This window comes from Panthera leo, chromosome A1, assembly GCF_018350215.1.
Source record: "Panthera leo isolate Ple1 chromosome A1, P.leo_Ple1_pat1.1, whole genome shotgun sequence".
In the NCBI taxonomy this organism is placed as follows: domain Eukaryota; kingdom Metazoa; phylum Chordata; class Mammalia; order Carnivora; family Felidae; genus Panthera; species Panthera leo.
Genome location: NC_056679.1, coordinates 135,113,064 through 135,127,044, shown reverse-complemented (window position 1 = coordinate 135,127,044; position 13,981 = coordinate 135,113,064). Strand labels below are relative to the sequence as shown.

Genomic DNA, 13,981 nt, shown 5'->3' with positions numbered 1-13,981 from the left:
TTTCTTAGGAAGTAGAGAAAGGAACAGAAACCCTAGAATGGCTTTCTGTATTTGAGGTTCTTCCGTGGCTAGAGCCTTTAGAATATGACTGTTGACCATCAGAATGAGATGCTAGAGTAGTGGTTCTCAAAGTGTGAACCCCCAACCTACTGCATCCGAAGTTATGGGGTGAGGCTCAGCATTCTGGTTTGACAACCCCTTCAGGTGGTTCCGATTTGTGACGATGTTTGGGAACGGCTGGATAAGAGCACAGGGTTTAAGAACGCAGACTGTGTTACCTGGGTTCTAACCCCAGCCCTACAGTTGACTAATTGTGGGATGTCTGAGGGCTCTTACAAGGATTAGATGAGACAATGTCTGTTGACAGGGTTTTAACAGGATTAGAATCATACCTGGCACTTAGTAGATGGTGCCTGTGCACTTGGGCGGGGTGGAGAGCAGTTGCGCGTGTGTTTGTTGCAAGGCTTGCTAAGGGAACTACTGATTTTTGCCTCTCAGGCTGGTCCACCATGATCAGTGTTGTGGGTTCTGAATGACTTTCTTCCTTGTGTCCCACTGTTATCGAAGACGTATGGAGAAGGTTTCTTAGGGGTACCCTAGTCCTGTTACTAGCACTCACCAGTGCTAGTGAGCATCATGGCTGCACCAATAGTGAAAACACAGGCTGGCTGAGGCCAGAGCTGTATCTTAGTGTTTTGAAAGCTGGGTGGAGGGAGCAGGAGTTACCCAGTTTTTTTCCCCTTTGGCAACAGTGTTTCTCCTGAACCCTGAGGAATAATGAAGAGAGAAAAATGAACATTTTTGTGGTTCAGCTGACATTAAAATGGGAAAAAGCACATCACTGGAATTAGAATGTCCTGTTCATTCGTCACTTTTTCTTCAATTAAAATGTCTCTGCAAGCAGGAAAAAGAACAAGCCCTCGATGACCTCATAATTCATTATTTCTAAGGAATATACTTAATTCCCAGCGGAGATAAATCTGAAATCGATTTTCCATTTCTGTCAGCCATTGACTGGCGGCCTCTCAGGTCCTCGTGAAGGAGAGTATGTACTCTTTGTGGGGTTGGCAGGGGCTGGAGGGGAGAGGGGGTTGGTAACCTTGAAGGCAGCTGCTGAAGATCCATTTTCCTTCGCAAGCCATTCGGAGCCTGTTAGAAACTGAAAAGGAGGAATTTGGGCAGGCATTTTCATCGCAAGGCTTGGCTCACTGTACTCAGGGCCACTCTTAGAAACCGAGATCCCCTTTCCAGGCCATTAAAAAGGACGTGAAAGGAACCAACTGCTGATAAAGGGCTAGAGTGAAGGGCAATAGAACCTTCGTTGATAGGAAGATGGTGGTTAGAAAGAGGGTGTGTTCTGCTTTCAATGAATAACATCCTTTGCCTCCACATCCCTGAGACCTCTGAGTCTGAGGTTAACTATGGCTGCCACTGAACTTTGAACTCTCTGAGCATCACCCACCCCACCCCCCTCTTCCCCAGTGCCAGGATTGTACCTTTTCTTAATCAAATGGATGGGTCAGTGTTCATCTCTGTGGTTAGATCAGGACAAAGTTCTGGGCGTGGTTCACATATCTTGTGACATGACAAGCTGGGCCAACCTTGGACCCCCGGCAAGTGAGTAACACCATAGCCATTACCTTCCTGCAAAGGCAACAGATGAGAATATAGATCATCATAGAATTAAGCAGTGACAAATTCACCCTCAAGGTCAGTGAAATGTCTGCTGGCTTTTCAAACGGTGTTTTACGTCAAATTTACGGTTACCAGCTGTGCAAACACGAGATGATAGGAACAGAAGTCACGAATGAGCCGCACCTCAGAAAACATATACTAAATTTAACATTTTGTAACTTGAGTCCACATAAATACGCTCACATTCCTTTTTACAGCATTAATTAAATTGAAATAATGGTCCAGGCAAAAACCAAATAATTTGGGGGTTGATTGCTCGATGGAAAGTAGCTGAATGTTGAACAAATCTATGATTTCCTTGGCTATATTAGCAACCTTAACAAATTGCATTTAAATAGCAGATGCACATATAGCACTGTAATTAGAGTCATTGTTTAACTGCCGTCCTTCATTAGAAAGATAGAGTAATTTCTGGGGACCTGGCCAAGAAAGTATTCCCCATAGACTCCACGGTCAGGCTTCTGTTTCTGTAGTAGGCTGAATAGTAGTCCCCAAAGATACTAGGTCTTAATCCCCGGAACTCATGAATGTTAACTTATACAGCAAAATCTTTGCATCTGTGATTTAGTTCAAGGCTCTTGAGATGCGGAGAATGTCCTGGGTTATCAGAGTGGAATCCCAATGTAATCCCATGTATCCTAATAAGAGTGATGCAGAGGAGAAGGCCATGGGAAGCCAGAGCAGAGAGAGATGTTTGAGGATGCTGACCTTGAGGAGTGGAGTCACATGACCACAGGCCAAGGAGTGCTGTGGCCCCCAGAAGCTCCAAGTGGCAAAGAGCAGATTTTCTCTGAGATCCTCCCTCGTGGTCCTGCCAACACCTTGATTTCCGCCCGGAGATAGTGACTTTGGATTTGCAGCCTGCAGAACTGAAAGAGAACGGGTGTTTTAAGCCCCTGGTGTGTGGTAACTTGGTACAGCGGCCATAGGAAATGAATACAGTACCTACAGCCTCTCCCTGAGGGTGAATCTGAGTGCAGGACGGGGGTGCTAGAGCAGACTTCATTCCAACAGTTGAGCCCTCTCTCAGCCTCACCACATTCAGTCACTCCTGTAGGACACCTGTGGTCCTTATGCAAATGAACTGCATCTCCCCCTGTTTCCACTCACACCCAGAGGAACAGCTGAGTTCCTCTGGATCATTCGGGATCCTGCTAGTCACACCAGTCACTGTATTTGGGACACAGATGTGAGAATAAGAGAATATCACCCATCCACCATCCGCCCCCACCCCCCCCCCCCCCACACACACCAAAAGCCACTCAGTGAACTGAGTGCACTTTCAGAATTCAGCAAAATTTATTTTCCGGCTCTTGACATCTAAGCCCAAACTTGGGTGAATCTCCTTTAGTGCGAAGTCCACACAGAAAGGAGAAGTGCTACTTTTCTTGCTTGAAGAGAAGCCCTTCCTAAAATCTAATCTCCCTTAAAGATTGTTTCTGGTCACGTGGGTGAGGAGCAATTTGTTTCTTCTCCCACCCACTACAACAGGTGAGCCATTACAACACAAGCAGAGGGTGTCGCCTGCGGTGACAATATGCTTGGTCTCATCAGGTTTGCTCTTGTTGCTAACTGATTTCAGAAGATGTTGCTCTCTGTATTTGTACTTTCAAACATGCCCATGTTATTTAAAAAATTTTTTAAGGTTTTTAAAATTTATTTTTGAGATTGAGAGCGTGAGCAGGGGAGGGACAGAAAGAGAGGGGAACAGAAGATCTGAAGCAGGCTCTGTGCTCACAGCGGCAAGCACAGTTCGGGGCTCCAGCTCACAGACTGTGAGATTATGACCTGAGCGGATGTTGGTCGTTCCACCAACTGAGCCACCCAGGCTCCCAGGCCATTGCATTTTAGAACAGGGACCTCAGAGGTCTAGGGTGACATCACATTAATTTCTGTTGTGTGACTGCTAACAGTGTCGCTTCTAGGAGCATGTGTATGACTAAATTAATTATAAGAGAGGAATATGGTGAATTCAGCAGACTGATTCCCCTGAGCTTTATCTATTAAGGTTTAATTCAGATAGATTCTAAATGTTAGTCAATTGAGTAGCTTTTGCAATATATGCTCGTTTTAATACCTCCGTGGATCTGTTTACTTGCTGAAAAGTCTGAGTATCTCTTGGATCTTGATACTTTTTCCCAGGTTGTCTTAGTGCCTGAAATAGTAGCTAAGAAGCCAGATAGTGGAGGAAGAATATGAGAGTTCAAATCTCACCTGTAACCACTTATAAAACATGTAACCTTGGTCATGACCTCGCTTGGTTTTAGTATCCTTAGATGAAAAAAAAAAAAAAAAAGAATTACAATAGTTCTTATCTCACAGGGTCTTTGCAAAGATTTTCTGAGATCTGCATGGAAAGTGTATAGCATAATGTCTCCCACGAAGACCAGGAACAAGGCAACGATGTCCCCTCTCGTCACTGTTTTTAACAAACCAGATTATAGAGCAAAAGTAGCAGTAAAAGTAGCAAGTGACTGAGACAAATGAAGAAATGGAGAAAAATAAAAAATGTAAACACATTTTATTGAATTTATTGGCAATAGATGGGAATTGAGTACCCAATACTTGACTTGAGGACTTTAGGCTTTTTGTGAGGGAAGGGGGAGTCTATGAAGGTACCTAGGAAACATAAAGAAGGAGGCATCCTTTCTGTTTGTTTGTTAAAAGGACACAAGCCTCTATAATACGGGAAGCTACTGGCACAGGCCAATCCCTGCTGTATCCTTTGCTCTTAGTGGAGTGTTTCTTTATGATGAACCTACATCAATTAGGTTAGCTAATTGGAAGTATTGGCTTCCTGTAACAAAGACCCAAACTACAGTAGCTCGAATAAGAGAGACATTTGTTTCTCTCTTGTGAACATGTAGGAGGTGGGCAGTTGAGGACTGACTGGCAACTCTGCTTCACAAAGTCCTCAGGACTTGGCCTCTTCCACTTGGTGCTCTGGTGTCTCTAGAGTGAGAGTTTTGTCTTCAGGGTCCCAACATGGTGGTTGGAATTCAAGCCATCCTATCCAAGTGCCACGAAAGGAAGAAGGGGTGGAGAAGAAAGGGACAAAGGGTATCTTAAGCTTTCTTTAGCAAACTTTACTGAAATGGCATGACAGTTCCCTGCATTTCCCATTGGTCAGCACCTAGAGACAAGGTTACATCAAGTTGTAAAGGAAACCAATAAATGTGGCTGTGAGTTTAATTAAAAATGGGGGGTTCTGTTACTATGGAGAAAGGAAAGGGCCATGGTAATTGCCTAAATCCCAGCTCTCAGTCAGTGATTATTTTAACCTGTACATGTTAGTCTAACCTTCTTAGTATCAATATCAAACTGCCATTATGCAATGTAAAAGATGTGGCTACCTACAATTTAAAGTCCGTAATAAGAGAATCTAGCTTCCTTCCTTGATTCTGATAAATGTGAACAGCTCTTCTAAAGGGTGATCTAATGTTTGAGTTCTCACTACAAGTGACGGTTAGGAATCAGACATAACTGGATTCACATCCTAGCTCTCCCACTTAGTAGCTATGTGACTTAGAGAAGATTACTTAAGTTCTCAGAACTTCAATTTCATTATGCTTTTATGGGCGTGACACCCATAACCAAAGATATTATTAGGATTAGATATCAGTAGAGATGTTAAATACCTGGCGTGTAGGTACAGTTGATAGAATAAATAAGAACTCTGTTTCCTCCTCTGTGAATACACATTATCCTTTGTTTTCTTGAAGCTTCTCTTCTGCTCTCTGATGATTTCTATACTTCCAGCCTCCCAAAACATCTTCTTTTCTCCCTGGTTTGGATGTTTTCTAACCAAGTCACCTAAAGGGGTAGCCCTAGCATATTCAAGGTACACCATCAACTGTTGTAATTGCTATGTTGTCATTGAACACAAGAAATGAACTACAGCCAGGAGCACATTCCATGGACTGATGCTCACCCAGAAACATGCAGAATACACTCAGCTACACCTAAGATTTCCATAAATATAAATGAAAATGTGCACAGGGATAAGAAGTTACTTTTTAATGAGCAGTAGATGATCAAGGTGGAATCAAATTTCCTGGAAGAGCTGGAGCAAATGAGGTCCCTAAAGTAGTTGCTTGATGTTGACTTAAGGGAGTCTACATTGACCAAGGACCAGTGCTCTAGACTGAATATTTGTATTCCCCAACATTCATATTAAATCAACATATATTTGGAGGGGGACCTTTAAGAGGTGCATAGGTCATGAGGGTGGAGCCCTCATAAGTTATATATAAAAAAAAAAGACTTCGGAGATCTCCCTTCTCTGCCCTGCCTTGTGAGGTTGTAGGGCCATCTATGAACTAGGAAGCGGGTCATGACTACACCCTCAATCTACTGATGTTTTGATCTTGAGCTTCCCAGCCTCCAGAGCTATGAGAACTAAACGTGTATTGTTTATAAGACACTCAGTTGACGGGATTCTGCTACAGCAGCTCAGGCTGACTAAGACAACCTGGCTCCTACCCAACCTGGTTCCCATGTTCTCTCCTCATGCTTTTCTTTGCTAACAGCATTTATTTTCTCACAGTGCTGGGATCTAGAAGTCTGAAATCAAGGTATCAGCAGGACTATGTCCCTCTGACCCTGGAAAGTCATTTGTTGCTCCTGCCTCTTTTCTGGTTTAGCTGGTAATCCTTGCCTTGCTGCTGTTTCCACTCCAGTTTCTACCTCTGTTGTCACATGGTGATCTCCCTGTGTGTCTCTGATCTTTTCCTCTTAGGGGAACCCACAGTCATGTTGGCTTAGGTGCCAATTTAAAGATCTCGTTTGAACTCAGTTACATCTTCAAAAACCTTGTTTTCAAATGTGGTCACATTCACAGGTACCAAGAGTTAGGACTTTAACATACCTTTTTGGGAGACACCATTCAATCCTTAACACTTATGTAGAATTTTGAGAAATTATAATTAATTAGAACAGATTCAAGGTTAACCCCATGAAAATTTCACTGACTTCTGATTGCATTCTGATAATCTTGATTAGCAGAAAAAATAGGATAGGGTCATGTGCTGTTGGCACTGGAGAAGCTGAGGACCCAGCATGAGCTTTGGAACTGAGTCTTGAATGTGAATGTGGCCATTGCCAGATAGATCCCAAAAGGTCAACCATTTTCATCCTGCTTAGGAGTGGAGCTGGGATGTCAAGGAAGAGGGGGCCAAGTAGTTGCATAGGAGGTCAAAGTCAGGAGGTGGGTTGTACTAAACTTGTGTGTGTGTGTGTGTGTGTGTGTGTGTGTGCGCGCGCGCACGCGCATAATTTTATGAGTGACCACGTGCATGTGAATGAGTGTGAGTGTGAAAGTTTGTGTATATGAGTGAATGTGTATGTATGTGGTGAGTGTGTGTGTGTGTGTGTGCGTGTGTGTGTGTGTGTGTGTGTGAAATTTCTAGAAGGCAATAATGGGAACCCTGGGTATTAATAGCAGTTAGGTGGGTGGGGAGAAAAGACCATCACAGGGGCAGACCAGCTAACTATAGAAAGTTAGAATGTGACTTTCTAATGAAAGGGAACACAGAAGACTCTGTAAAATTAGAAACCTGAAAGTATGTGCCAGGTTTATATTCAGTTGCCTTATGTTTCTCTTCCTCCATTATTTAGGATGAATGGCTATAGGCCAGATCCAATTGTAGTTTTTGCCTCCGATTTTTTTTTAATGAGAAACAAACACTAGTATTTTTTATTCTATCATATTTAGAAAACTATATCTCTTCCTCCCTCTTTTTTCATTCTACTCTAATATAAGAAGCACCCAACAGATTGAGAGAAGTCTTGCCAAGAAAGTTTTATTATGAAGATGAAAATACACAGAGAAAAGTTTTAGTCTGAGAATACAAGGTATTTAGATAGCTTTTTTAAAAAAAAAGGAACTCTAAATTTTAATCCATGGGCACATTTTGCTGTAATTATTTTATTTGCCATTAGCAATAAATCTTAAGCTGTAGAGCAACCAAAAACCTATTTCGGAACCTAGTACCAGCGAAGGAGCCATTATCTCTACCTATCCCACTTATTCTCACTTAACTTTCCAAGTCCTTTGATGTCACATTCACAGAGTTTGACTGTAATGAAATAATGCAAAAGAACAAGACAGAATGGAAAGTGAAACTAGCTTTGAAGCTATTTTTCCTGGAGAAAAAAAAAAAATGAAAGAATTCCCAAGAACAAGATACACCAACGGGAGATGAATATCCTGTAACTTTTTCTATAAAATAAATATGAATCAGAATATGGTGCCCTCCACATGGAAGACACTAAATAAGAACTTGTTTATGATGATGGTGGTGGGCGTGGTGATTCGAGATCTGGAATAACTTGAACCAAAAAGAATATTCATGTGGCAGATTGGGTTTTTCGAAGATGGCCATAATAAGATGGCCTCAATTAGAGGGCCATCACAAAACTTGCTCTTCCCACCATATGCTCTTAGAATGCGACCTTGACATACCTATATTATTATGTCACGGTATGACCTTGACTTATGTTTGTGTATGTTTCCTCCCTCTCATCCCCCACAGACCTTTGTAACTGCTGTGCCCGACAGAATGTGGCAGCAGTGATGCTGGATGACTTCCAAAGCTAGGACACAGTATGTAATAGGGCTTCTATTTGGTGTTCTCTCTCCATTTCTCCCTGTCTCCCTCTCTTCCTCTCTCCCTCTCCTTCTCTGATTGTCCTTGAGGCCCAGCCACCAATCTGAAGAAGAAAGCCTACATGATGAGACCGGATTGTGGGTGTTCCAGCTGACAGTGCTAACTAGGCCCACCACTAATAGCCAACATCGCTGCCAGATTGTGACTGAAGGAGTCTTCAAATGATTCCAGCCCCCATCCCCCAGCCTGCAAGCTTTCCAGCTGAGGTCCCAGATCCAGTGACCTGTCTGAATTTCTGACCTACAGGAAATGGGAAAGATAATAAACAATTATTGTTTTAAATCATTAACTTTTGGGGAGTAATTTGTTATGCAGCAATCGCAAACCTCCTTAGAGAATTCAGGGATGCTACCAGATGATGCACATAGGGAGCTGGGAGATTCTGCTTCTCGGAGTATTACCTTGCTTGGCTGGTGCAAGAGCTTTCTTTCTGTCCTGGGTGTTCCTTCTTGACCCAACTTCCCATCATTGCTGGCCTCAGCCACTAGGCTCTCATAGGCTCTTCAAACTGTGGCCTCAAAGTTATGGTTAGGGTTCCATAGTCCACTATCCAAATCTTTATTGTGTGGTCACGTAACGTACTTGTTTTGAGTTTTTGCCTATGTTGTATAGATGAATGCTTTCCAACCTTCTAACACGCTTTCAGGTGCTTCTGCTGCAGGTCTGTGGACCACACTTGGAATCAAGAATAGAGAAGGTTGTGTGGAAAAAAACCAAACAAAAACAGACAAAACAAAAAACTTGTGTATGATTCACCCCCAAGGAAAGAAACTGGGGATAATACTGTACTTGATCATCTACAGTTGATACAGATATCAACTCTAGTCCTCATGACGCTGATGCAAGGTAAATGTTATCTCCACATTGACGGTGTGGCAAGTAAGGTTCATAGAGATTAGGTAAGCAAGCAAAGCCATTTTAATTGAAGAAAAAGTGACGAATGAGCAGGACATTCTAATTCCAGTGATGTGCTTTTTCCCATTTTAATGTCAGCTGAACCACAAAAATGTTCATTTTTCTCTCTTCATACTTCCTAAGCTTGCGATTGGTTCTCTGGTTATCATTTTATTTTTGAATGAAGAGAAACTTTTGAAATGGCTCTGTACAATAGAACGTTCTGCAATTACAGAAATATTCCACATTTATTTCTTCAGATAGAACTTTCTGCAATTACAAAAATATTCTACATTTATTCCTTCAAATATTGTAGCCACATGTGGCTCTTGAGAATTGAAATGTGGCTGGTGTGACTGGAAAACTAAAATTTTCATTGAATTGCATTTTACTTAAAATTTTAAATATTTATAGCTATTGGCTAAAAAAGTGGCTAATTCTCGTTGGCTGCTGTATAGGACAGCACAGCTTTATGGAAAGGGTCCTGGGGTCGTTGAGTTTGAAAACTGACCTGGATTTGCACTGGAGGTATATGTGCCATTTCATACAGTGTTTGTAATTTTCATCCATAATCCGTAATCTTTACTCCTCTCTTCTTCCCTTTCCTAAATCACATGGCATCAAACAACTTCTTTCTTTTGGATTCACATCCTTTAAACAGGAGTTTTAAACATGGTACAAATACTGGAAGCCACAAGGAGGAAGAAATGCCAGTTCAGGAAGGGGGAGGATTTGCTGGGGGGTGGTCCCTTAAGAGACTAGAATAGCAAGTGGAGACCACTGTTCCATTCTTTCAAGGTTTGGGAAAAGAATGGAAAAGATGTGTTCAGATTCTTTACTTTTCTCTTGGGACTTCTACCAATTAGAATGCTTTCAGATATGAGGAAAAGAAACCTTCACTCAAATGGCTGTAAACAATGAAGAAGTGTATTATTTCACATAGTTGGAAGTCCACGGAGGGGTAGGCTTCAGAGTCCAGTTACTCTGAACAGCCACTCATAGGGGTCAGCAGTAAGGTACTGCAGACTTTTTGCTTGTTTGTTTGTTTGAGGGATAGTTATTCAGGAATTTGGGTTAATGATATTGCCTAGGATTTTGTCATGGTTTGAACAGTTAACATAACATTAACTCAATTATCATTATCGTTAACAAATGTCCATTGAGTGTCAACCATGTACAGGACACTGGGGCTTGGTACTAGAGACTCAAAAAATAAATAAACACCTTCACTTAGAGTTTTGAAAGAGCACACGGGCTTCAAAAGATGTGCTGAAATTTACTTTCCAAGGAAAATTGCAATCTGCTTGTTTCAGGTCTGTTTTCCTCTTAACTCATCCATTCAAAGGTTCCTAGGGGCTATGATAGACCAGGTGCTGTGCTAAGCCAAGGGTAGGGCCGAGTGGTAAGGATATAGAGATGAGAAGAGATAGTCCCAGTGTAACAGGGAGCAGTTCAACCCCCCCACATGGTATAGTCAGAGCTAAACCAAAATCTTGCTAATCTTTGTGGGAGTCCAGAGAAGCAGCTTTTTTACTGTGGTATTTGGAGCACTGGTTGCTTACATCTGCCTAAGAATGAACTATGTACCTGGGACTGCACCAGGTGCTTGAAATATATCTCATTTAATATAATTTAATTTATCATTCTTTGGGATCGTTTTAGGTAGATATTCTTACCCTAATTTTGCAATCCCATGGATTCCCCCTGGATGGTAACTGAAACTTCTTTGAAAGGAGATAAAATACCATTCCTGGAACACTCCCAGTATTCATTTGAGTGTGCTGATTTGCCTAAGGGGATCTGAGGTTTAAGAAGGCCTTGAACTCTTAGAGGGGAACAGTGGGAGAATCTTTGGGAGGAAAGGCCAAATGGGGAGGAGGTGGCCCAGTGAGTTGACTCACTTGAAGATTTGCTCAGGGCTTAAAGGTTTGGCGATGTCTGGATAGAGATAGGCCCTGTATTTACTATCTGTAATTATCTGGGGAAGAAGAACTATCAAACTTTGGAACCCAATTAGTATTGTTGCATCATCTTAGGAACTCCTTGACTGACCGAAACATGTGAGAGAGGAACTTTCTCTCTTGTTCAAAAAAGAACTGTTAAGAAACAGTAGTGGTGTTGCCCGCAGACTTGAGCGAGGAGGATCAAGATGGTGACAGGGATGGTGGTAGATGTTTCTCTTGAGCAGCAGTGAGTCTGCTCCAACTGGTAAGGAAAATCACTCATCCTTAGGTGAGTGAGATGACTGTGACATTTATAATAAGGGCAAAATTTCAGCCGCCAAGTACACTGCATGCATCAGCTTGGTCTGGATTTAGAGAAACCAGAAATGAATTGCCTTTCAATTGGCTGGGGGAGGAACGGGGTGGTCAAGCCAGTGAGAATCAGGGATGTGTAAGTGCCTAGATTTTTACCCCTAGCGTAGCGGAGCTCTTTGAGTTGCCTACAGATGAGAAAACTGAAGGTTATTCATTGCTCATGGTCATGGAACCAGGACATAGCAGAGCCAGGATTCAAACCCATATTCTTTGGACTATGAATGTATTCCTCTTGCAAGGTGACCTTTGAATAGAGGCTTTGTAAGTGGAAAGGGAGCATTTAGATCATTCCAGAGACAGATGCAGCCAAGTTTGCAAAGACCCAAAGGTTGAAAGAGCAGTGTGTTTTGGAGACGAGGCCATGTAATTTGTAATTCAACAAGACTGATGATAGACTTCACAGGGAAGTGACAAGTGGTGATCCTGAAAAGACATGTTGGGGTAGGTTGTGCAGAGCTCTGTGTGTCTTGCGAAGTCACAACATCTAGACCTCTCTTAACTCACCCTCCCACTTTTTGATAAGCACAAAAATTGAATTTCCTCCTTGATGGTTACTTGAAATATCAAGTACAGTAAATATGTTGACCAAAAACATCACAGTAGTGGCAGTTTTTAGAATGTGAATTTTTAAAATGACTATGTTGTTGAGTTCATTTGGTATTTTCTATCTCCATTGCCTGAAGGTAGGTAGAATTGAGAGTCATGGAGATCAGGCTGAGGCTGTTATACTTTACAAAAGCAGGAGAAAGGAGAGAACAGAACAAAAGAAGGAGAAAGAACAGAATCAAGAACCATTTCAGGGAAAGAATTGAGACAAGCTCTCATAAGAGAGAACTATTGAATTTTTAACCTGCCGTAAGTATTGAGGACTTTTGTTTTGAACCAGGAAGCTGCCATATTCCAACTCTGCGTAGACATTGGAATTTGATGTCAAGTTCAAGAATGACTACAAGAAGTGAATTTTAGGCCTGGTAGATACTCTGCTCTTCACAACATCAATATAAATGGGTGTTTTGTGTCAAAATGAAAGAATCTATGGCTTTAATTATTTATCCCTCAAAGCAACTGGATACTTTGCCTCATGCAGATCACTTATAGTAACTTCAGGTGATGGTTGCAGGCACTGTAGGAAGTGCCTTGCATGTATCATCTCATCAAATCTCACAGTAATGCTGTGGATTAGTTATTATTAGCCTCATGTTATAGAGAAGGAAACGGGGCCTCACAAATTTCATACAGCTGGTTGAAGTGGTGAAGTTGGAATGGGAACTCAGGCCTGTTTCACGTCGGAGTAATTCTGAGTGTGTGAGGACCTGATGCAGAGGGAGCTCGGGGGCTTACACTGTGAGCTAGGATGTGGTCGTATCCCCGTCTATCAGCCAGGCAGAGATGCGGGCGGTGCGGGCAGCAAATGCTTCCCGGAGTCGGGGCACATCATTCCTGTAAGGAAATCTTTATTCTGTGCCAGAGGAGGCCCCTGTAGGACTTTGGCTTGAAACAGAGAAGGCAAAACTCAGTCCCCATTCTGATCCAGGTGGAATATGGAATGGTTCTAGGGGCACACAGGGCCAGGAATAGAATCTCAGAGAAGAGAGAGAATTCTCCAGCACCTCTGGCTCAGTGGCCCCAGCTATTAAATGACCTTGACCCTTCCTTACCGGGGTTATATTAAATACGTTGTACATCATTTTTTGCACTTACTTTTTTTTTTTTTTAAGTTATTATTTAAACATAATTCTGAAAAAGGTGAACATGTTTTGGCTTTAAGAATTCAGACATCATAAAATCCTGAAGCAGCTTTGAAACATTTAACAACAGGCTGCAATTGTGAAAGAAACAAGTTATAAATGGCATTTAAACACAAATTGAATTCTTTTCTCCCAACCGATAAGGACTTCTCCCCTGGAACCACAGGATACCATTCCCCTTATCATCTATAGAAGGCTTTTTATTTGTCATGGATTCTGGAAGAAAAAAAGTGCATCATGTATGCTTATCTAACGTAGCCGTTTTAAACTTAACAGATGGCTTTCTAAAAGCCACTTGTGCATTATTTCTAATAGGCCTACAACTTAAATTACTAAGGTTTAAAAGTGCACAAAGATATCATGAAGGCCCTTGGCTACTGTCAGACTCTGTTCTCCATGTACTTGGCACCTAAGTCTAGGTCAGACAAGTCCCAGCTGTAATTTGATAATGGCCAATCTCAGTACTGTGATATATGGCCCTAGAAATTAGGAAGAGAAAAGCCATCTCTGAAAGAGTTGAAATTTGTTACCACTTAACTGGCAGAAGCTGAATAGAGTATGGTGGAACAATGAATCCACATTTCTTTGGAAGAGGAAACTAAGTAAGAATGGAACAATCTATAAATGTGGGAGGAGAGTAGGTAGTGAGTCTCCCAAG

At 42.0% G+C, this 13,981-nt stretch overlaps 1 long non-coding RNA gene across 1 annotated transcript in view; it reads left to right on the top strand.

Moving 5' to 3' along the window:
- LOC122221016 overlaps positions 1-8,544 on the top strand; it is a 39,114-nt gene extending 30,570 nt beyond the window's left edge. The window contains exon 3 of the long non-coding RNA XR_006203067.1: positions 8,229-8,544. This is a non-coding gene — a long non-coding RNA (uncharacterized LOC122221016). The remainder of the gene's footprint in view (positions 1-8,228) is intronic.
- Positions 8,545-13,981: the final 5,437 nt, after the last annotated feature.